This window comes from Centruroides sculpturatus, unplaced genomic scaffold (assembly GCF_000671375.1).
Source record: "Centruroides sculpturatus isolate CEXI.00-Female unplaced genomic scaffold, Cexi_2.0 scaffold114, whole genome shotgun sequence".
NCBI lineage: Eukaryota > Metazoa > Arthropoda > Arachnida > Scorpiones > Buthidae > Centruroides > Centruroides sculpturatus.
In genome coordinates, this window is record NW_019384417.1 from 343,910 (window position 1) to 369,764 (window position 25,855).

Sequence of the window (25,855 nt, forward strand, 5' to 3'; positions counted from 1 at the left end):
ATTTTTAACAATACAATAACCACGATTATTATTTTAAAAAGTTTACATTAGGCTTAACAATGACGAAAATTCAACGCGAAGCGACATGCAACAGAGAAAAATTTCAACTTGAGATAGGCTAATGTATTTTTTCGTATACAATCGGTTAACCGAAAAATAAGTTATCCGAACAACCTAAGTCTCCAATTGATTCTGATAAACGACGCTCTACTGTACTTAAGTATGTAAGTTATGCATCAGTAAAATTCATTCGAATATTTCACGTATTCTCAATAATTCAAGCAAATATTTCTTGCACAAGACAAATGCTAGCATGACGAACTTAAATAGAATGAGAAAATAGTGCAAAATCATCCGGACTTTATGACAAAAGTGAGTTTACTGATAAGTTCGTATTTTCCTTAAACACGAAAGGTAAAACTTTACTGAGATGGAGAATCAGAAAATGTTCTGTATCCGATGCATAATCGATCTTCTTTGCGAAATTATTCGATTTTATGGAAGCGAAGGTTTGGCAACTTGTCCTCATTTGCCTTCACGATCCAATAGAATGGGAAAATTTTGCTCTCAAATTTTGCACTTTCTAATGTGGATCAACGCCACTACGTATATTTTGATGATACTGTTTTATAATACAGTAGCACGTCGATTATCCGAAAGTGAATCATCCGAAACGTCAATTATCCGAAAGAATTCCAGTCGGCAAATTTAAATTTTCGCTAGTGCTGTGGCGCTGCAATCTTTGGCTATATCTTGGGCTACTCCAATATTTTTTTGTTGATGTGTGTTTTTTAGCTGGCAGCATTGGCACTTTTCTGTGGTGTTTTTCTCAGGACTGTGTGTCATGCTAAATCGAACGTTTTTGATACTAGATTAACTTCTAAAGTATAATCTTTTTTGTTTTTATATTTTTCAATATATTTATTTTGTTTGTAAGAATTAAAGAAATAATTTTTAACAATACAATAACCACGATTATTATTTTAAAAAGTTTACATTAGGCTTAACAATGACGAAAATTCAACGCGAAGCGACATGCAACAGAGAAAAATTTCAACTTGAGATAGGCTAATGTATTTTTTCGTATACAATCGGTTAACCGAAAAATAAGTTATCCGAACAACCTAAGTCTCCAATTGATTCTGATAAACGACGCTCTACTGTACTTAAGTATGTAAGTTATGCATCAGTAAAATTCATTCGAATATTTCACGTATTCTCAATAATTCAAGCAAATATTTCTTGCACAAGACAAATGCTAGCATGACGAACTTAAATAGAATGAGAAAATAGTGCAAAATAATCCGGACTTTATGACAAAAGTGAGTTTACTGATAAGTTCGTATTTTCCTTAAACACGAAAGGTAAAACTTTACTGAGATGGAGAATCAGAAAATGTTCTGTATCCGATGCATAATCGATCTTCTTTGCGAAATTATTCGATTTTATGGAAGCGAAGGTTTGGCAACTTGTCTTCATTTGCCTTCACGATCCAATAGAATGGGAAAATTTTGCTCTCAAATTTTGCATTTTCTAATGTGGATCAACGCCACTACGTATATTTTGATGATACTGTTTTATAATACAGTAGCACGTCGATTATCCGAAAGTGAATCATCCGAAACGTCAATTATCCGAAAGAATTCCAGTCGGCAAATTTAAATTTTCGCCAGTGCTGTGGCACTTCAATCTTTGGCTATATCTTGGGCTACTCAAATATTTTACGTTTTTGACACTAAATTAACTTCTGAAGTATAATTTTTTATGGTTTTTATATTTTTCAATATATTTATTTTGTTTGTACAAAATAAAAAAAATAATTTTTAACGATACAATAGTCTTAGTTAGTGTGAGTAGCCGGGGGTACCTGCTTTAAGGTACCACTTACTCGGCCTATTCCGTGAGAATAGTCTCTGTGTTTCGGATCCTTGGATCCGATCCTAATCAGGATTTTGACCGGGAGGGCTTTTAATATAAAAGAGGATATAGACGGCGAAGTCTTTATCCCACGTCAGGATTCCTATCACACCAGTTAATCAGTTGTTTTACACGCGGATTAACACGCGTGAAGTGATCTACGGATTCGGTTCAGAGAGTCAACACGAGACATGTCTAAACAGAATAACGATTTAATAAAGTTTAAGATAAGTAAAAATACAAATAAAACTTAATACATAAACGAAGGGTTAAATATACACCTCTAACCAGAGAACGATTATTCCTAACCTATACAAGGTCAAGAGAGAGAGCTCACAATTTATATTAAAACATACGACCTGATCGTTTTCTTTCCTTTCTTCTTCTGTATTTGATGTATATTTATCTCTATGGTAATAAGCCTTTGTATTCTGTATTGCTCATAGCATAGGGCATTGGCTTTTAGGAGCTTGTATGTACTTCGTCTTAATGCTCGGGGGTCTGTTGATGAATTCCTCGGGGCGGTGTGGAGCAAATATGGAAGACGTCTCTCCTCTATGAGATTTTCTGACTAACTCCCTAACTAAGGACGATGGCCTTAGGGAGAAAATATGGAGACTTCTCTCTACTATGAGATCTCCTGACGAACTCGAATTCCGGTCCAGTTTCCGCTATATCTTCCCATTTTCGACCAATCATCGTATTTGGATTTTCCCACGTGGACGGATGGGAAGGGGAAGGAATGAGGGGTAAACAGTTCCCATCGAAGCGAGATTTTTAGCAGATAAGGGAAAAACAGAGGATGCTCATACTTCCGTCGAAGGAAGTGACTTTCCTAGCTGTTTTCCCACGCTAGAAAACGTTATTTTTCTCACCAAACGAAAGAATATTTTATGACTAAATTTCGACATTTTTATTAATTTAGACCCATGGGCTATTCGGATCTCACATTAGGCTTAACATCGACGTCAAATTCAACGCGAAGCGACACGCAACGGAGAAAAATTACAACATCGGATACGTTATTCTATTTTTCCTGCATAGTCGGTTAATCGAAATATCAGTTATCCGAACCACCCCAGTCCCCAATTGATTCGGATAATCGACGCTCTACTGTAGTACCATACGAATACCTTGCGGATCCCACGTGGACGGATGGGAAGGGGAAGGAATGAGGGGTAAACAGTTCCAATTTGTTCATCCACATTCCAGTGGATGAACAAATATTCAGAAAATAAATTCATGCTTCTGGTGTATCTATTTATTCTCTCTTTCATGCTGTCCGCCGTATTTTCTATTACGCGCCGCAAGTTGCTTATTTTCTCAATAGAGACAAGTTATGCAGAAGAGAAGTACAACATAGAAAATATCATCAATGTTGTTCTGAAATTACAATTGTTAATTACTATCTACTGCCAATTTAATTTCAGTTTTACTCTTGTCCAGAGAGGTGCGCTGACGTCATTGTTGTTGTGTCACATGTGTTGGATCTATATAAACCAGAATAAAGAGAATAAAGATCTTCAGAACTCCAAGAAGGCCATATGTAATTGGAATTAATGACAATACATAAATATTTCTATACATGCTTCAATTACTTATAACTATTTTTTAAGTAATTTCAAAACTTTATTGCTAATCACAATGTTATGTTTACAATTTAACAAATCTTAACAAATTTAACTGAGTTACCTACGGATAAAGGGTTTTGCTAATTACATAATTTCTGTATTAATAATTTATTACTGTAGAGCACCAATTACCCAAACAACTGATTAACCAAAAATTTTATAGAGTTAAGTAAGATTTGCTGACAATTATAACAATTGTTAGTGATTTTCTGTAGGCTTTCTATTGAGCTATTTTGTTATCAACACTAATGCCAGAGTTTTATTTATTACAGTGTAAATAGAAAAGCATTTGATGCATTATAAATAGCCTCACATGTTTAGAAATGTAACCTGGAGTAGATTTTTCAACTTTCATGACAATCAAAAGCAACCCAAATTCAGCAGCATTAAAAAGAAGACAACTATGTAAAACAAAGCAAAAATAAGTGATTTCTTTCAATAAACAAATTGTAATAAACAAAAAGTGATAAATAATTTTTGTAATAAACAAAAAGTAATAAATAATTTTTATATGAATACTGTATTTTATTTAAGAAAAAGTATTTAGTGTATTTAAGCCATCCTGTGTCTTTGGTATTCAACTCCAAAAATTATTTTACTGTATACTGACTTAAAAAAGTAAAAAATAAAACACTTTTATTTATCAGGGAAAAGAATAGTATAAAAGAAATCATTTACAATTAAAATTAACCATTAAAATATTCGATGTAAATAGATGCAAAACATGCTTAAAAATAATAATAACATATACATGACACTACAGAAAGCTACAATATCGAACATGTCACATTGTTAAGAAGTTTCTAGATGTTGACACATATACCAATAACTTGGAAACTTAACGTCACACTTGTTTGAGTAGCTATGCCTTGACTTTAGTCCAGCATAACACTTATCATTGTATCAGCTGAGCGAGACAATTGCAACACCATCATAATAATAATAATATTTAATGAAACAATAATATATTTCATTCAACAGCTGGACTAGATAGAGATTACCTGTAACCTACTGAAGGCTGTTTGAGGAATTCATTAGCTTATGAGAGATTACAGTAATTTTAAAACATTTAAAATAATCTGTGAATATAAGAATTTTAATTATACTATACTTGCCAATAAAATTACTCCAGTTACAAAATTCAAGTGAGTACATAATCACATCTCTATTTTAAAATTAATTTTTACCAAATTTACTTTTGAAATACTTTGTGCTCTTCCTAAACTCATTCGGTAGTAATTGACTACTGAATGAAACTGAAAACAGGCACATTAGACTCAAATACTAGGCTATATGAACAGTCAATAAGTAAAGAAGAATAAAATTTAATATTTATTTTTCTTCATCCTTTTCAATTTTTTATTGAGCGCATTACATGTATCACTGGTTTAAATATGACATGCAAGGTGCTGCCATACTGATACTGTCTCTGTACACAATAATGTGTTGCTAATGATCTTACGCAATTGCATTTTTACAGTAGCCTACCTGCTTATTCTAAGGCTACACAAGCCATCAGTGATGTGGGTGACCCACACTCAAAAATTTCTGGTTATATCCATAATAATCTGTATCAAAATTTTCTGTATTATAATTAACATAAATGTATCTTGACAGCTTAATTTAAGCCATAAGACTTCTAAATGGCAACGATATCATCTGAAAAAATAATTTAACATTTTTAGCAAGAAATCTAGTAATATACTTCAATTTCAAGAGTTTATACAATTGCGATTTATCACGTATAGCGATCCTTACCAGCGCCGCCATATTTGTTTGTGTTCAAATAAAAGCAGGTGATAAAATAATCTCTAGACTTTAATTTTAAAGAAAAGCCTTTTTATATTATTATTAAATTAGTACCAAATTTATTCTTTAAATTATTAATATGCACGTAGAATTATTTAAATTTGTTTTCGATTTCAAAAATTTATTTAATAATTAATATGGCGCTAAACATTTGATTACAAGTATATGTAATTTTTAAATGTTACAAGCATTTTAAATTAGGTTTTAAAATATACACAGTAGATATTATTTAACAGAAGATCTCTATAGCTCTGTACAGAAAAAAACTAATGGACCAAATGCAATCAAACTTGATGATTCACTGCCGTCTGACCTAGCGGTCCCACCGCTCTAGAAAATCTGTGTTCGAATTCGAACTAAATCGAGAAGCCCAAAGAATTTTTCAGGGTTGGGCCGTCCGGATATCTCGGGCCTCGTTCTTCACTACCCTGCCGCACCATAATGGCCTTGCTAAAAACAGGGCCTTTTCAAATGCTCACAAAGCAAAGAGTTAAAAAAATCAAATTTTACACATTTGACCAAAAAATTTTAATATTCGTAATTCTATTTTTTTAGGATTTTTCCACTAATGTTGAAAACGCGTGTTTCAAAATGTGCACGTGGACCTCAATTTAATGTGATTCTATCTTTCATGCCATTGTTTTGCTACAAACTTCCAACTGTTTAAAATTATATTTGGTTCATTAAATTTAAATATTTTTCTTTCGTTATGAATCGGATAGATTTTTTCTGTTTTCGTCATCCGTCATAACTGTTATAAACATTATTAGTAATTATAAATTCATCAAAAAATGTAATAAATATCGAATCTGTAAACATTTAATATAAAATTTAATTAGTTTTATTGAATATGAAAATTAATGTACAAATTTAATTGTTGAAGTAATTATAATTGCGGAGTACACAAACCGAGTACGTGTACTTTTGGCTTTATTTAAATTCGTCTGGTATGCCATTTAGCGTTAGCATATTCGTTATTTTGCGGTGAAAGTTTTTAGCATAGAACACCGGATGAAATACAGTGTAAATGTCTGTAGAATATAAATTGTTTTGGCCAGTTATAGTCGTTTAAACAGTCTTTCGTTAAACACGAGAACACTGCTTGGTGTCACTGTCGTTGTTTTATATGCTCTTTAACCGAATCTCGAATAGTGTCGAAGTATCCGTCCGTAAATTGGGATGGAAAGTCAAGTCCAGTCGATTAAGTCGTAGCCGGGTGAAAGGTCAATTCATGGTGAGTGTCATATTCGGGTGAAAGGTCACTTCCGAGTGGCGATGTTACATTCGGTGGAAAGTCAAAATCTGCGCAAGAAGGCCTGGCCAGAGAAGAGATTTATGTCTTCCAGCAGCAAAACAACCTTTTCCACCAAGGCCTTTTACGCTCGACGGACTCTTCGGGCTCCTTTCTGTCCACTCCGGTCTCACCCGACGATGTCTCCACCGTCCATTCCGGAACCTCCGGATATCGCCCCTCCAGATATTGGACGAGAGACGAGGCGGTGTCGTCCGGAGTTACGACCACCACCCGTTTGACGTCCGGTGTATGACACTTCTCCTGAGCATCTTTCGGAAGCACCCTTATGACGCCTGGCCAAGACCAGGCGTCATAAGGGTGCTTGTCATAAGGCTCGGACTCTGCATTGTCCGAGATGCGCAACTTCTTCAACTCTCTGAAATTCTCCATTCTGCAAAAGAAAATGAGAGGATTAATTGAGAAATATTCCTATTCTAATCTGAATTGTAAATTTCTAATGCAAAAATGATTAATTCCTGTTAGAAAAGAATATTATTATATATAATAATTTTAATCTTTTCGACGATTTTTAATGTTCGATAGAGGAATTAGTTTATAAAAATTGTACTATTCTGTTGACTGCCGTAACACAAAACAACTGCGAAAATAGAGGAATGAATTCGAATTATTTGAATTAATTAAGATTCATATGGGATATTAATATATATACGTATGTAATTTATAAACTATAGCGGGGAATAACAGATTTATTAATTTTTATTTTGCTTTAACAATGGAAAGATGCAAATCCTCCGAAGGAAACCGATCAATTCTTATCGAAAGTCATCGGGGCCAACTGTGATATTTTGTTGATCAAAGTTAAAGAGTACTTAAATCTACAAAGATCATAGTGTAAACTTACATCACTTTAAACAATCTCTGCAAACAAAGCAAAACTTGAAATAGCACTCGCATTAAACAATCGCACGAGCCAACAATAGATTCTCTCTCAACAACGAGAAAATTTTATTGTTGCATAGTGACTCGATTTAATGTTAAAATTTTGCATTTTGCGGCCAATTTCGTCATTTCCATGTCTGTCTTTCTAAAGAGAGTGATTTTCATGGATCATTGCACGAGTTTGTTTCACGGGGCGGACAGTTAAAAGAAATCAAATTTGACCATAAAATTTTAATTTTCTAAATAAAAAGTTTAGTTCCAAAGTTTTTCTATAGGGAAAAATTTGCTGAAATTTATATCTGGGGTGCATATATAATGAAGTTTGGAGCCGTCACGTGATACAGCAATAACGTTATGTTCCGTATCACGTAATTCATCTCTTTAATTCGTAATAAAGCAAACCCGCGGTATTCACGGGATAAGGCATTGAATGGAAAAACTTTATTTGAAATTTAATATCTATTAAAAGTTACTTGTTGTATGGATTTTTTAAGAAAAGCGCCGGGTTAACTAATGGACTTGACTTACTTGTTAGTATATATTAGTGAGCACTATGTTGGCCTCTATTTTAGGTTTATTACACCGTCATTGGTCACTGATTTTCTAAGGCTGATCTTGTGTCCACTGGCGGTGTAATAAGTATTGGACTTGAAGTTTGCGCAAGTGCGACTTAAATATTTAAGCGCTGTTAGGTAAGTATAGTGGTTCCATCGTGTGTTTGTGGGGTTGTGGTTATCACGTCCGCTTTACACGCGGAACGTCTTAGGTTCGATCTTTGACTGACACAATACTTGAAGAATTTTTGTTTGGCGCAGGCGATGATAACATTTCTGTTCTTTCGTTTGACCGTGAACTTTTTTTTATTACTACGCTTCACAAATAATGATTTGACTCGGTGCTGCTGCGTTACCGATCGAAAGCGATGTTTCCCAAATTTAAACGGGTGGTACATTTTGACCAAACATTTCGTTTTAACGCGCCTGGAAGACGTAACTGTCAAATCCCAGTCGCATTGCTCACGAACGCACAAGTACATCGTCTCCACCCTGAAATGCGCATACGTTTTGCAGGTGAGGTTTTTCACGACCCGATATGTTAAAAAACGTCTCCTACAGAGTGTCCTGCACAAAGAATAAAGTGCATTTTCTTTCTGATATCCTGTCACAGTTTCGACGTATCTATGTATCTATGTATGTATCTATGTATGTATTCGCTGATTCTTATTGTGACAATTATGTCCTTGGCGTATTGAACTTTTTCGCATTGTGTTTAGGCGTGGGCGAAAACCATACGTAGAGAAAAAGCAAAATATAATTTTCGAATGAGGAAAACGAACACGTTGAAAAGCGACGAAGGAAAAGAAAATAATCAAAGAAGGTGTGGCTTAAGGAACACAAACAAAGATGAGCGTGTGTCTGCCAGGAATCGAACCTGAGATCTTTCGCGTGTAAAGTGGACGTGATAACCGCTACATTACAGACTCCTGCCAAAAAAGACGGAACGGCATTTCTCCTCCTTAATACATTCTTCAACATTAAAAATCAGCGGCCAAGGTGGCGCCTACCGCTCTGGGGGACCCGGGTGCGAGATCGAATGGGTCGAAAAATCCTCAGGAATTTTTCAGGGGGTGATCAGTTCGGATATGTCGGGCTTCGCCCCTCACCACCCGGCAGCCCCATTGTGGGCCTGGTCGACTCATAATGGGCTTGCGAAAAGAAGCCCTCTTAGGCGTTAAGTGCTGAAAGAGTTAAAAAAAAACCTCCAAAATCATATTAATAATGCTGTGTAAGATATATATTAAAATTTATGTTTGAATTACATAGAAATTTTCACAAATAGATATAAATTATTAAAGTTTGCTGGAAACTGCATTCAACAATGACAAGTAAGTGCTTTAAATTGAGTTGAAAATTTAAAAAAATAAACTTTGATCAAACTTCTAACTTAAAAGGTCATTTTCGTTTTTAAATAATACATAATACAAAATATTATTGTAAATTTTTATAATAAGGTTTTAAAAAGCAAAGATGATCAACACTCCGATCATTGAGTCTGATTCTTATTTTAGTAATGAAAAGTCCCGCTTCCGAGAATGCCCTTTGCGATTCAATTGATGTGAGTGGAATTGTGTTTAATACATTTAAGAGAAAACAGATGTTATGTGTAAGAATACATAACATTACCTGTAACCTGGAAGTTTTCGAGTTCGATTTCGAGATTGTAGTACTTCTATTGCTCTCTAGTATTCTTGATTTGTCTACCTCGGCTGCTTTAATAGAGGCATCTTGCTTATAGCCCGATAATTCAAAGAAAATAAGCAAAATAAGATAACTTTCGAATGAGCTAAATGAACACCTTGACAAGCGATGAAGAGGGGAAAAATCTAAGAAAATTTGCCTTAATTAAGAAACACAAAAATAATCGAGCGTGTGTCTGCCAGGAATCGAACCCGAGACCTTCCGCGTGTAAAGCGGACGTGATAACCGCTACACCACAGACACCTGCCGAAAAAGGCAAAAACCCATTTCTTCTTCTTGAACTGATCCTGGTTCGTATACAAAACTTTGATTTTCCTCCTTCAGACTGCTGACGTTTTCGAACAGTTTTAGTGTATATTTTCGTAAAGATTCAAGCAGGCGGAAAGAGCGGAAAGCTGTCTGTAATCGTTGCACGCCAGAAAACGAACGAGAGATGTTTTTCTGTGAAAACGGCGACGCAATTTCGCCGTAGAAAATCACGTTACTAGAGGATAAGATGAGCAAACGACGATGCGAATTAAATTTGCGTGGAATCGCCATTGCCGAAGAGAAAACAAATGCATCGGACGTTAACGACGTGTCGCGAGGTTAACGAGTTTCCATTGTGAGAGTAATTAGGATTTTGTAAGAAAAGTGCTGCAATTGAAGTTAGCACAACGATTTAAGCGCTCTTAGAAAAGTTCTGTGGTCGATACTGTCGAGTGCTTGTGGTGTAGTGGTTATCACGTCCGCTTCACACGCGGAAGGTCCCAGGTTCGAAACCTGGCAAGCACAACTTTAAGTTTTTGTCGCTTTGCTTGATCGACATGTAGTATTGCATTATGCAACTGTGCTTTCGACTTACGTTTCCATCTATCGCAGATTACGTGAGGTCCAGGAAATAGTCCATAATTAAAAAAAACTGTATATTTATTAAATTAAACCATCGAGAAAACAAGCAATATAAGTGTAGAGACGGCGGCACCGGACTTTGACATCGTTGCTCATAAAGAATAGAGGAAAACAATATTTAAAAAAAAAAAGGAAATTGTTTAAAACTTAAAACGCAACAAGAAAAAGGGAGCAATGAGACGCAATATGAGCGCAGGTGTTTTATCATCGACGAATCGCGATCGCAGTCGAGAGGATGATGTCGGATAAACCGCCAGAGCAGACCTTTCTCGCTACTTAACTTGGTCTCAAATTCTATCTCGAGACAGAAGAAAGACCAATTGAGGAGTGAGAAAGAAATAGCCCGACCAATCGGTATTGAAATTGAGAACGAAAAATTTTATAAGCCCGAGTGTCCAAGGACAAGGGTTCGAACTGTTCGTTAGTTCATTCGTTACATTACACTCCTCCTGGTGATCTGCCTGTTTGATACTCCAGGACAAACTAAGAGATCTCACTCTCTGTCACTAAAGACAAGTCCGACTTACTGCTATTCTTCGCACAAGTACAGACTCCGACCACTTAATCACCGCTGCCCGGGACGTGCTCTACCAACTACCGAGATGTAAGCATATATCGACAAAATAAACAGGATTTTTGCAAACATTTGTCTTTTTCTGCATCTGCAAACCACCACCCATATATGCCAGATCCTTAGACCATCCGGACGAACGGGAATAAACCCCCTCTCCCTAATTGGCGTGCTTACAACTGGAAAGAAGAAGAAATTGTGTTTTCAATGAGGAAGTGAAGTATTAATAAAAAACAATTGTTTATTATGGGGCTGAAGACTCTGCAAACAGTGTAGTTAATAAGACCACATTGGCCAGCCCCATTACATATTTAACATAAAACTATAGTAGCCCGAATTTGGAAACAATCTTGTATATTGGCCAAAGAAAACAATTATTTTAACACGCTTTACAAGCCAAATATATAGAAAGGTTAACATTTAACAATTGTTGTTTCAGCTACTTTTCCAAGCCGCATTTCCTTTCGAGCTCCAATACAAATGCCTCGCCCCTAGTCAATTTATCAACTGAAATAAATTGTAAAGAACTGAAAAGTAACTTACTTTTACAGTTTAAATTAAAATGTCGCCGTTTCTATGTCTTTAATACGTAAATATATAAATCAACGTGAAAGAGTATAAAGTAAATTTCTGACTTCAGAAAATTGTTACGTGTCTACTTATTTCTACCGAAAATACCGGTACAAATAATCAAATTGTAGGTATATTTACCGAAGTAATTTATCAGCATTCAGACGTCATTATACGTTGGCATTTTATTTAAATCATTACATTTTAACTTAACAATACGTTATAAATGCAATTTACATTCATTTACAATTAAACGAACTATCAGTAACCGAGTGATTAAAATCACTAAACACTGATCGCCTCAAAAGCTGGCAGACCAAGTGGAGTTTTCAGGATTTTTTTCACAAGCCTAAGAACTAAATAAGAGGCAGGTTTTCTATACAGTGCTTCAGGAAGGCACTCCTGGTTGATAGATTCTCGAAGGGTGCAGCACCTTTCTCAATAAATATTACAGTATAGAATTAAGACATTTAAAAATTCTGTATTCAATATTCAATGAAATTCAATATTTACTAATTTTTTTATATTTACCTTTTACTTATTACAGATTTTTCGTGAAATTCTTCAGCACTTCTTTCTTAAAGATGAATTTCTAATATTCAACAAACTGGAAAATACTGAATGTAATGTTTGCATCATCTGAAAATTGTTAATATAAATTTGAACAATATCTACGAATTTTTTTTAAAATATAAATACAGTACGAGTAAATGACTAAATGTACGAACTTTAAGTGGAAAATTTTCCTTTGCATAGAAATAGCCATCAAAAGAAATTCTAAGTGGAATTTTTCCAAATCTTTTCATGAAATTTAAAATCTGTAACGTAAATATATCAATTACATAACGAAATATTGTAAAAAATATATATAAAATATACTTGCAAATAACTTTTCTTCTAAAGATAATTGGCCATTTGCAAATATTCGTATTTCTTGAAATGAATTTTGCATCTGGAAAGCAGAAAATTATACTCGTAATACAGCTATTAAATGTAACTATATTTAATTAACCAGAAATATTATATTCGGGAAATGTTTCAAAAGAAGAAATTTATTACATTTATAATATAAAATAACAGTAGAAATTTCTTAATCCAAAACAAATTTGTATCGTGTACTGTATATTTTTTACTCGGTTTGCTACGGTGTGGTGCTCTATTTCAGACACTGATTAAATGTCCACACGACACGCTTAATCAGCCTTATAATGTATTCAGATTGTTTTTATTTATAATTCTTTCCGTTTTATAGACACTAAGAGAACTTTTCCCGTGTCAATTATAGATTTTATAAGGTCCATAATGAAAATGGCTGGGTGTTCAGAAACACGCCCGACGTATCCGGGATACATCATCCGATTTCTGGAGTTGTTCGCTTAGGTTCAAGCCCTGCAATTTCAGACCTTTGCTTTATCTTTATGGAAAACCAAACACCGAATTAGTGCGAATTCCCAAATATATTTTGTGGGTGTGCCCATCACACGATGGTCATAAGAAAAGTCCATCTTAGTATCGACAAAACAGAAAGAGTGAGTGTATGAAAACACACCTTAATCGCCACGGCAATTCGACCCATACCATTTAGAATTACTGGTTAACAAACATCTACTGCAATTAAATTTTTAAAAAAATAAATAAATTTACCACAGAAGTGACTGAAGAAAGTCCGAAGCTAAAAAGTATACAACTAAAAGAGTAACTTATCATAATTACGGAAATTATTAATTTTAATTTCGGGTCATAATCTTCAAATATAAATATATAATAACTAAGACACGTTTCTATTATCAGAGTATTATATAATAACATAAGTGGCAAACTATTTGCATTAAGTCTCTTAATGAGTGACCAAACTTCTGAATGTCGAATCACTAAGTTTCTTAATTCAGTGTTTAAACTCGGATGATTCCTTCTCATAAAGTACATATCAATCAAAATCTCTGTGAATAAACTGTGAATTATAAGAATTAAAGATACGAATAACAATAGAAAATTAAGTACACTTCCTACAAAAACAATACTCCAAAGGCTCATTTCTACCGAACAAAATATTATTTCCCAATGATAATTATTCTCTATTATCAAAGCCGGTATGACGAATATTATTACAATCGTCACTAGTATACTGATAATACATGCCAGGGCAAATATAATAACACGCCACCATAACTGAATATCAATTCTTATCTTCTGTTGTAAAATATTCCCAATTCTTACATTCAAAACGGGATTGATTCTGTTACGTCTTAGAAATGTAAACAAGTATAATACAGTAAAAGAACCAATAACGAATGTCATTTTCACAAATATATTATCGTTACCTACAACCATTAATATGGCGTAACAAGGCACACTCCGCTTCAGTGAAGGAATCGTGACAAAAATGCTGAATAATAAGTGAAACCAGAGCAAAATTTCAATAAATCTTTGATAAAAACGTTTCAGAATGCCATAAACACAATGCGAACGATAACGATTACAAGGAGTAAAATATTCCCAACCAAATAATAAACTCGCTGATAAATATGGTTGCAAGAAGCATTTCAAACAAAATTCTGTTTCGTATTTCTGTTCCATTGTCGAAGATTTTTAACGAAAATTTTGGTCGGTAGTTACGTCGAAAGTAGCTGAACGAGGAATCGATACCACACTTGATAGGTTACCATGGTAATAATAGAAAACGATTTATGATCGAAATCCATTAACGAACCATTAATGATATCGTGTCTGGAAATCGTTAATGGTATGCCATAAAGTTTTTCTTACAGCACGTGTAGAACATTAATACAGCACTCTTAATTTCTAAATGCTGCTTATGAAATTACATTATTGGAAATTAATAAGTTTAATTTATGTTTAATTTTTTAATTTATCATAGAAAAAAACATGCGCATATATCTAACAAATTTTAGATTTATTAACTTTTCTTTAAGTATTATATAAAATGAATGTAATAGTAATGTTATAGAAGGAAAGTGAAATTCGTAACAATCTTTTAAATTTTTTATTATGACTTATTTTTAATATTTGAGGAAATATTCCAATGCTACTGTATCTTTCAAATTTAATAAATCAAAAATATGTTACTTGTATGATTGACACAATGTAGATTACATGTCATAGATGAAACTCTTACTCTAATTGGTTATATTTGATATTTTTCGATGCCTATTCCTTTAGCCTATGTGATATAGATAGAGAAATCTGTTTCGAGGGCCTACCAATGTTAAAGTAGGCTCCTTTACAATCTATATTTAATACAGCTGGATAAACAATCTAGTATTTTATTGGTTCCTATAGCCAGCTGTTTTCAAATACGGTTTTCAATGTGCCAATTAAAAATTAAATAAATACTCAAGTGAGGACAATAATTTTTGCCAAAGTTAGTAATAGTTTTGTCAGGCTATAACCTTAGCAGCTTGCCTCTTTTAAAACACGTGGAAGTATTATGTCTTCTTTTGACAGTTGTGGTCGTCAAGCGTGGGCAGATTATTACGGAAATTATACATGTGAAATCTGTGTAACTTTCTTTATCACTAGCATTAGAGAAGGAAAGACTTCTGTTCGTCTAATGAAGGTTGATAAATAATAACGAATGATCTTCAATTTGCATGATACTGCTTCTATTTGGAAACATTGTACAAGATAAAATTAAGACCTAAAATGGGTGGTATATAAAGATGTTGCACTTCAACTGGTTCCAGTATAACTTGAGAATGAATATTTTAGTAATTTCTTACTTTTTTTTTGTTATTTTAAAAATATTTGAAATAATTTTAGAATAAAATTTTACTTTTGTTCATGAAATTCAATTAATCGCTTAAATTTACAATTCAGATATTTCTGAAGTGAAAACGATCGATGCAATTTGATCACGAAGACGTCAATACCAAAACTGTTTGGTTACAATTACACACTACTACAGAAGACAAACGCAATGAAAAGCTTTTCTTATTAAAGAAATGCTTGGTAAAGCTCTTGAATGAAGCTGGATTAGTAAATCAGTAACATCCAGTTCTTCATCCAAACTTTCATGTATTGTGGAGATATATCAGGCAATTCGTTCAATGTTCAAGCTTTACAATAATAAAGATTTTTATCGTAAAAGAAAGTAGTTCAATAAATTCTGCTACAACAGGATTACTTATAGAAACAATTGGATTATCATTGCGTTCACACGAATTTCTTAAATCCTGTTACTTTAATCCTTAGAAATGTCTTCTTTCGATTCATCAAAATGATGAAATCGCCTGTTTTAATGTTCTACATCGATTTCTCGAACGTTCTGAAGAGGGTTTTCCAACTTTGGAACAAAGAATGAACCATATTTTGCTGTTGTTGTTTCTTATTAATATGTATTAATCAAACATTTTAAATATTTTATAAACTTTTATAAGGTTTTTTTTAATTTTTTTTCCTTCAAGCCGTTTAACTATTACTTCTATGGTTGTGTAAAAGAATAAGAAAAGACACCAAAATGTTTTAGTTTTTGTAAATAGTCTAAACGTTCAAAAGGAATTTTAAATTATTATTCTTTGAACGTGGCGGAAACAATTAAATTTTTATTATCCGTTACAGACTGTGCTGTGAAGCAGTTTTTTTGCAGTAGAAGGTTTGCTTAATACGATTTACCTGCTGCGAGCACACCGGAAAGACTCTAATGCACATAAGTGGCGAGTTAAGTGTCATAGAATGAAAATAAATAAAAACAAACTAAAACATTTTTTTTACTTTTAGTTATTCAATTGATTGATTATTTGATATAAACTGCATTTATTCTGACCATTGTTAGGTAAAATTCTGTAAATAATGTCTTTTATGTTATGACATACTGAAGCCATATATTTATTATAATTACATAGAAGGTCTTGTTTCGAAAATATCTGCTATTGTTGAAAAAAATTTCTATAAAGTAAAATATAGTGTAAAATCACAGTTTATTGCGGACTCTGTGTGCTAACTAATTTAAAAAATTTAAATTATACATCTTTTATTTTATTATTAATTTCAATGAAAAGAAAATGTTTTTCTGTGTTTAATTTTAAATGATAACTATATGTAATATAAGTTTCATTAAATAAGGGATGATAATGTACCATTCCAAAAATCTGCTAAGAGTTTGCTATTCGGAGGATTTTCTTTCGGGAAATTGGTTCCTATTTATATGTTGGTTATGTGAAGAAACCCCGAAAAACTCTACTATTCAGGAACAAACTGGCGATGAGTGGTCAACTTGTTGGGCCTATAATGTGCAGGACATTACATATTAAAAGAATTGGTACTACAATACATTATTATTTTAGGAAAGGAAATCTTCTGAAGTCAAAATGAAAACTGGATTGAATTACATTCATCGTTTGAAATATTATAGATCTTAATGGTTTTACTCAGATTTTCTTATTATAGTGGATAGAAATGAAGACGTAGTTCCAATTATCAAGGAAAAGTTTGAAGAACGATATTATTTTTAAAAATAGAAGAACGTCTAGCTTAGGTAATTCTACTTATGACTTCTTTACATAGAAAGGTAATTTATCATAAGAGAAATTGATAACAGTTCTGAAAGAAATATATAAAGTATAGAGTGACTAAAAGCAAATGTGATATATATTTTTAGCAAATCTAAATAGACAGCCATAGAATAATTTTAGTCATCAGCTTAGCAAACACTCCATATTGACCACACACTTAATACTAAAAAACAGAATGACTAATATACTAGAAACTGTCTTATCGGAAATACAAAATCGCTTCGTAAAACGTAGCTCCTGCATTGATATTTACCATAACAGCTTAAGGGGAAATTTAAAGAATTCAATTTTGAAATTGGCGGCGCCCGCAGACCATGTTAATTTAAGCTATTAAAAAAGGTATCGTACGTTGTACAAAGAGCTTCAAACTGCACTATTTAACGTCGGATCGACGATAGTACTGGTGGAACTAGAGGGCAAACTTGACCTTAGAAACAAGGGATTGGATTTAGGTCACTATAACGCGAAGTTGCACGTGTCAAAGGGCAAATATCGTTTATTACTCACTTTTATATTTGCAGAATGGACTAGTAGAAAAGAATTTTTTTGTGATTCAGGGTCTTTTTAAGGATTAGGAAAAGAGAAACCGAGACGAAAAGGTAGACGGCACGTATCCTAAGTGCCCTAATGTACTGTACAAACGTCCCGGCTTGAAACCGATCTGATATTCCCAGTTTTTGAAAAGTATTTCATGTTTTTTTACGAAAGAGATTATAATGTATCATAGTCATTTTCCAAACACATGATATAATCCACTCAAGATTTAAAGCAGCATAGAACAAAAACAGTTTACAAGAAACCAGTGCACATTTTTCAAATATTGTAAGAAAGCAAGGCGTGAGGCAGAGATACAGTTTCAAGCTAACTGTTGATTAGTCTAACAGAAAGGTCGTGTTCATGATAATACAGTGGAGTGTCAAAACTAAAAACAAAAACACACTTACACTTAACTTAGAAACAAAGCATACATCCAGCAAAATAAATAAATAACAAGATGTATAGAAATAAAATATATGTGTGAGAAGATCAAATTATTTTACAAGAAGCTAAGGATGAATGCAAAAGACTATTTTTAAAATAGCGAGAAATATACTCCTAATGTGTTTCATGTAGAACAGATGCTTAAAGAGATGTTTATCAATAACTTTAAGCAGAAGTTGCTTCCAGTTACAATAATAACAGCGTGTTAGTTATTAAATGTAAAATTAATTAATGCAGATATCATCACTATTTAAAACTTGTCACTTTTTAGAAAAGAAATTTATCAAAAGTACCAGAATAACAGTGAAAAATAAGGTCTAATACAGCATAGCGTCGAGTATCCGAAAGAATTCCAGTCGGCAAATTTTAAATTTCGCCAGTGCTGTGGCGCTGCAATCTTCGGCTATGTCTTGGGCTACTCAAATATTTTACTTTTTTGATACTAAATTAACTTCTGAAGTATAATTTTTTTATTGTTTTTATATTTTTCAATATATTTATTTTATTTATACAAAATAGAAAAATAATTTTTAACGATACAATAGTCTTCGTTAGGCTCAACGTCGACGATAATTCAACGCGAAGCGCCACGCAACTGAGAAAAATTTCAATATGGGATAGGTTAATATATTTTTTCGTACATAATCGGTTATCCGAAATATCAATTTACCGAAAACCCCAGTCCCCAATTGATTCGGATAATCGACGCTCTACTGTATTTTGTAATTCTAAGCTCTATTACCAATACAATTGTAAATATTTTATTGTTTTATTATACAAAAGTTATTTTTATAAAACAGAAATAAAAGCATTTTCGAGTAAATAGTACATAAAACTTTAATTAATAGAATATTTGTTAAATACACTGAATAAATGAATACATTTATAATTCACAAAAGTTCCACATAAAAATGTATTACGATTATTGTAAGTATTTTTTTAAAATATGTAATTATGTAAGCGAATTATGTGAGAAATTTTCTATTTATTCTTAATAAGCTATTGGGACAACTTCTCGACATTATTCAGAAAAATAAAAACAATACAGAAAAAGAAACAATTTTAAACAATACAAAAATAAATGTTATCAAATCCATCAAACTAAACACAATAAATTGAGCTGCCCACTTTAAATGCACGAATGAAAATAATACAGTTAAAGAAACGAAAAACATTTTAACGAATACAAAAAAGCAATCACCAACAACGAGACGAATAGACTCTGATATTCAGGAAATACAGACTCTAATTGAATTTGCTATACTCAAAGAAACAGATTTTATTATTCTTTCTTATTGTGATATTTTGAAATGTAGGAAAAATAAAAAAACCGAACAAATATGATTGCATAACTGATATAAAGAAATAAATATGATATTATCTCATTAGGAATGTCACAATCATTTTGCAACTTAGCACATAGAGTCAAAATTATGCCTAATATCATTTGAAATATCTGCACAGATGTAATGATTATTGCTACGGTACGAGGAATTTTTACACCTAATGTCGATACCGTATAATATGTATACATTAAAGAATGTACAATAACATTCATTGCGATAAACCAATGATAAAGTCCTACGAGATGATTCACAGCATACCAAGTAAATATTAATGTAATGCTGTGATGATACCAATGTAGAAATAATAAGTTTTTCTTTCTCAAAACGATAAAGATTGTATCACCTAACTCTACTACTTTTGAACATATAAAAAGCCATATCCAGAAAGCAGTCTGTTGGACATTATCTAAAATTGGTTCTATAAAACAAACAGAATAATTAAAACCTAATTGACGTACGATTTCAACGAGAACAGGTAACATTCTTACACTCGCAGCGATACTAAACAATGCCATAATCAAATTCCAGACGAAGAGTGACTTCTTCAGATCCAAGGCCTTGCGATTCTTCATAAATTTCTTAATGCTGAATACCAGGAACAGATACATCAATGTGTAATAAAAAGAATGATGCCAGTCGCGTTGTAACCATGATATTAGAATTTTACCATTCATGATTGTTTCAAATCCGAATGGTTCGTTCGTAGTGATATTTAAATTGAGATGAAAATCTGCCATAATTTAAACCTGAAATTAATCAAATAGAAGATATTTCTTATTATAACAATCAATTATATTTTTAAATTACACAGAACTATAATTTAATAGAATTAAAATATGATATCCAATTAAATAATTAAAATAACATATCTAATACTACCGTAATCTATGTGAAGTCATTTAATTATTAGTAAATACGAGTATAATTAACTAGACGTGAGCCGTTCACAGCCCGGCACACGTATTTGTAAAATCCAAGTGACTCGTACAATACGGAATTCATATAAATCGGAATTGTCGACAGTGTAATAGGGGGTCGACTGTAATAATAATATTAGAAACAAGAATTAAAGAACATGAAGCTGTTATCCGCCTAAAACATAACACTCCCCCCTGGCACAACCACACAAGTGACAATAATTGTCAAATTAATAAAAACAATATAAAAGTTTTACATTTAGAAAAAGATCCATACAAAAGGAGATTTAAAGAACACATAGAAATCAAAAAAATTCCCTAAAGATTACTTAATTAATATTTCAGTAGGCAGGTCAATAGATCCCCAATGATATAAATTAATAGTCACCTCCACGCGTTAAATATTGTTTAAAAACACACCCCGTTGAACGTAATGTTAGGAATGAATTGGATAACATTGCTTGTCGGTATACTGTTACCCTGTAATAACACCAGTTGTCAGTTGTACTCTGTTTTACCTTTTCTCGGAAATAATTCATATTAACTAAAAAATCTTACCTGAAAAAATACGTAAGAATAATAAATTTTTTCACTTTATTTCGTAATTATCTCAGCAGCAAGATTCACTTCGATCACGATTTCTAGTGTCACTCTATGGAAAAGAAAAGAACAAATTAAACTACGTTTTTATGATAAAATAATAAATTTAAAAATAATAATTATGTTTAAATAATATAGAAACATTGTAAAATAATAGTATTACCAAAATACCGTTTCTATAAGTCACAATTCATAAGCTAAAAACACTAAACACTAGTTGGTCGTGGGTCGCGCATAACCAACAGGCTGGCCACGTAGTTTTCTTTACGGCAGTAACGCCTAAATAGGGCCAGTCTCTCATAAATGATTTTCTAGGAGTCATCCCCTCGGCAGATCGCCATGTGTAGCGTCACATACGAATAAAACCAAAACCGTATATGTAAGTGGTTAAGATCATTTAACTTACTTGTATTAAAGAAGCTTATGGGCATTTAACTTTTAGTCTTTTCTGTTGTCGTATGACTTCAGGTGTGTGTTATTATCAAGAAATCTCGGCAAACTATTTCCTTCAAATCAAATTTCCTATTTATTTGAGAGATTTTAAAAAAATAATTCATAAACCTGATACTTGCATAATCAGATATTAGATAAAATCTTAAACAAGTTAACTCGTATATCATTAAGAAAATAATTTGTTTATATTCCGAAAAACCTTGTTTTTACGACTTTAAGTAAATATGATTTTTCTAATATTTGCCCGAGAATCCAGGCATATATTCCGAAAAACCTTGGTTTTACGACTTTAAGTAAATATGATTTTTCTAATATTTGCCCGAGAATCCAGGCAAATATTCCGAAAAACCTTGGTTTTACGACTTTAAGTAAATATGATTTTTCTAATATTTGCCTGGGTCCTCCGGGCAAATATTTAAGACTCAGCCTACCAGTGGAAAGTACCTGTGATCGAATCCGAGAGAGCAACACCCCGCGAATTTTATCGTGTGTTGTCTGTCCCGAATCTGTCCTTCGTCGTCCGTGCAAGTCCCAACATATATGACTAGATTGCACCAATTTCTTACATCAATTTGGCATTTAATTTAGAGAATTGGTATTTAATATAAATAAATCAATTTTATTCTTTTAAAATATTTCTATTAACAAAACAGGAAAACTTGGATGAGTAAGTCATAATAAACCATCAATGGCAAAGTGGTTAAAGGTGTAGTGAGAGGTTAGTCGGAAGGTCCACATTTAATATATAAGAAACAGTAATTCACGTTAATTCAATGAAAACATTTTGCTGAAAGAAGTCAGATGGCCGACATGATTCTATTGTTAACAGGAAAAGTATAATGTACAGGGGCAAGACACTACTATTTTGAGGTGGAGAGCGTATATTTAAAATTTAATAAATTAAAAAGACGATCCTGTTTCTTATCCTGACAGGTCTACATATGCCATTGCTGCTACTTTACCACCAAAAGTGTCAGATGCAATAACAGCTAATGTTTTCAAAATGATAATGTTGTCTATGTTAAACTCGAGGCAAAAATGATTGGCATGATTTAAGAAAACAGACAAAAGGAATATTTTAACAGACAGATGAAATCATAGTTTGGTCAGCATTTGCTTCTAATGGCTAAACAGATATTTTCATAATTAATGAGGAACTTAAATTTCACAGAAAAAATGTGTGGGCAATGCTTTTTTAGGATGTCTGTGCTAACCAACAAACGGTACACAACAGCTGATGAACTGACAGTTGTAATTTATAACTGTATGGATAAAATGAGATAAACTTTGATAAACTGCAACATTTATGAGAAACAATGTCTAATAGGATTTACAAGCAAATTTAAAACAAAGATAATTATCTTAATTATTGAAACTTTATGTAAAGAGGCAAATTTACTACTGTTTGTATAATTGTCTTACAGCAAATTTGGTTGTAATTTTTAAATTTGAATATTTTTATTTATGAATGTGATGTATTTTTGAGTAATTATTTATAATAACGAGTTGATTTGTTTTTAAATAATTGTTTTATTATCCTTGAAGCTTAAAGAAAATACATGAATTTCATCAGTGTAAACGTATTACTCCTGAAACCATGTCCTCTAAATGAATATATTTTTATTAAAAATTATAATTAAATATAGCTTTGTAAATAAATGTACATAAAAATAACGAAATATTCTTTACTTTTTAAATATTAAAACAATTTTCTTAGTTAAAATTGCTCCCTACGAGTGGCTAATGAATGGAATCAGAGACGGTCCTGGTAGATTTGGCATGCACGAGGGCTGCCAAATCTCGAGGGTGTCGATACCGGTTAATGTCAAATGCCTCTTCTGTCGCATCACTAGTATACTTCAAAAGACGTGACAGGTTTGTTGTAGATTTTAAACGTTTCTCACCATAGCTGTAAAAATCTAAATATGTTAAACTTAATAGATTGTCGGTCATTTGTTTTCTAACTACTTCGTTTTAGGACCACGGAAATTTCCAAAATTTACAACTTTTTAGTCACTCTCATTGAACTGCAAAAATTTCTGTCTTTGTTACATCTGATACTACGAAGAAATCAGTCCCCCACTGTACTCGGCTAGAGATTGGTTCGGTTAAGCTTTTAAGTAAAATTCCGGCTCTTTCAGCAGGGTTTTATATCCCTAATTCCCTAATCTCTTAATTTTTTAACATTGTACAAGAATTGTACATATTTTTTCTTCATTCCCTTATAGATAGAACATCGTAACATCACTAGTTTAACATTAAAATCTGTAATACAAGATGGGAGAGAAGAATAAATATATCAAACATTTTAAAAACTCTTGTCAACTATACAGAACTATCATAAAAACATACCTGTAAACTCCTATCGGTTGAATTAAATTATAAATCTACTCGTAATCCAGTAGCGTAGCGTAGAGGGGGCGGCAGGGGCGGCCCTTTTAGGAGGCGGCAAAATTTCACAATAAATAATAATAATATCTTGTAAAAATTTGAACCATTTCATTTCATATTTTTGTCGCACCTACGATTCGGACCGATTGAAATGTGCACGGAATTGTTCATTACTTATTCTGTGACGAAACTGAATTTTAGTCTTTTAAATTCAGATACCTAAATAAGGGGACGGCGAAATTTTCCTCCGTCCCGGGCAGCTGACACCCACGCTACGCCACTGTTGTAATCCACATAATTAAGCGAGGGTGTCCAAATATCTAGCACGAAGCCCAGTACCGGTCCTAGATAGAATCATTGGATACTTTGATGTGTATCATCCTGCATCTAATCTGAGGTTGATATTTTGTAAATCGTATGTGAAAATGCGATAATCTGGCTGCTTTACACCATTCAGATATTTTCTCTGTGAAATATGTCCCGTATTCGATAATACAGTGCTTTCATTCCGCCACTGATATTCGAATATTCAAAAGCAATCTTATTGTTTTTTTTTTCTCACGCGTAGTATAGAAATTTGTAAATACAAGGAAAGCGGTGCTTCCATCGCTATCAAGGACGGTACGCAGAGTACCAGGACATCACCCTGGTAGATCTGGACATGATAACAGCGCTGATTGACGCCCTTGAAGTTACGACATATCAATGTTATTATATATTTCAGTAATTACATAGAAGGTCATGTTTTAAAAATATCTGTTGTATATTAATTGTTCTTGAAAAAATTTAAAAAAAACACGATAAACGCCACTGGTCAGGCGCCAACACGCGACCAGTGGTCAGTAGTGTTAGGCCTGAAATGTGCACGAAAGTATATATTACAAGAATAATAATGGTTTGATTCAAATTCTCTTAATATAGCGAATAGAAATTAAGATGACAATGGAAATCTTACAGAGACGATAGTATCTTTAAAAGCAGATAAACGTGAAGCCCAGGAAACATCACCCCTGAACTCCTCACGTGTGACATATAATTTTTAGAAAATTGAAATAGGCAGTCATACAATAATTTTAGAGGGGGTCAGTAAACATTGTTTATTAATCACATATTAAAACGGTGAAAACAGAATGAGTAATATACCGGAAACCTTCATTTAAAAAACAATATGACTTCAAGAAATGTGTAATGTATTTACCACACAACAGTTTATGGAGTAATATAGAAAACTCAATCTTAAATCTTATAATTTACTTGAACGTAACAACCTTTAATGAAAATTCTCACGAAAAGAAAATATACTTTTAATATAATTAAAGTCATGTGGATATTTCTAAACAGGTTGATCTAGTAAAAAGTGTAAATCCAAATTAGGCACTAATATAAATTATAATTCGACCTTTTTCTTTTGATGTAATTAAGACATGAACGATAACCATAGGCAAATAATATAATTTTGCTGGAAGGAAGGTCAACAAACTTATCATTGAAAATAGATGTTAGAAAATTTTTATTAAATGAATACTTACTTTAATTACTGAATTAAAATTAATTAAATCGTGTACAGAAGTATCAAGTTATTATTGAGTGTGATTTACTTGATTTAGGGATTTTATACACAAATTTTCAGATTTTTTTATTTAGGAATTTTTCAAAATTCCTTAATTAAAATATAATAAAACATTGAATTTTTAAATAAAGTATAAATATAAAAAATTGCACCGCTTACGAATTGAATTCCTGATTAAAAAGTAATTTATACAGAATATTTAGGTCGCGCCATACTTATAATCAA

The 25,855-nt window shown here is 32.5% G+C and overlaps 2 non-coding genes and 1 pseudogene across 2 annotated transcripts; 1 reads left to right on the forward strand and 2 right to left on the reverse strand.

Annotated features, from left to right (window-relative positions):
- Positions 1-9,979: 9,979 nt before the first annotated feature.
- Positions 9,980-10,052, reverse strand: Trnav-uac. Its single transcript has one exon. It is a non-coding gene; the product is annotated as a tRNA-Val (tRNA).
- Positions 10,053-10,510: 458 nt separating this feature from the next.
- Trnav-cac lies at positions 10,511-10,583 on the forward strand. Its single transcript has one exon. It is a non-coding gene; the product is annotated as a tRNA-Val (tRNA).
- A 9,082-nt stretch (positions 10,584-19,665) lies between these two features.
- LOC111619215 lies at positions 19,666-20,436 on the reverse strand (annotated as a pseudogene).
- Between the last annotated feature and the right edge of the window lie 5,419 nt (positions 20,437-25,855).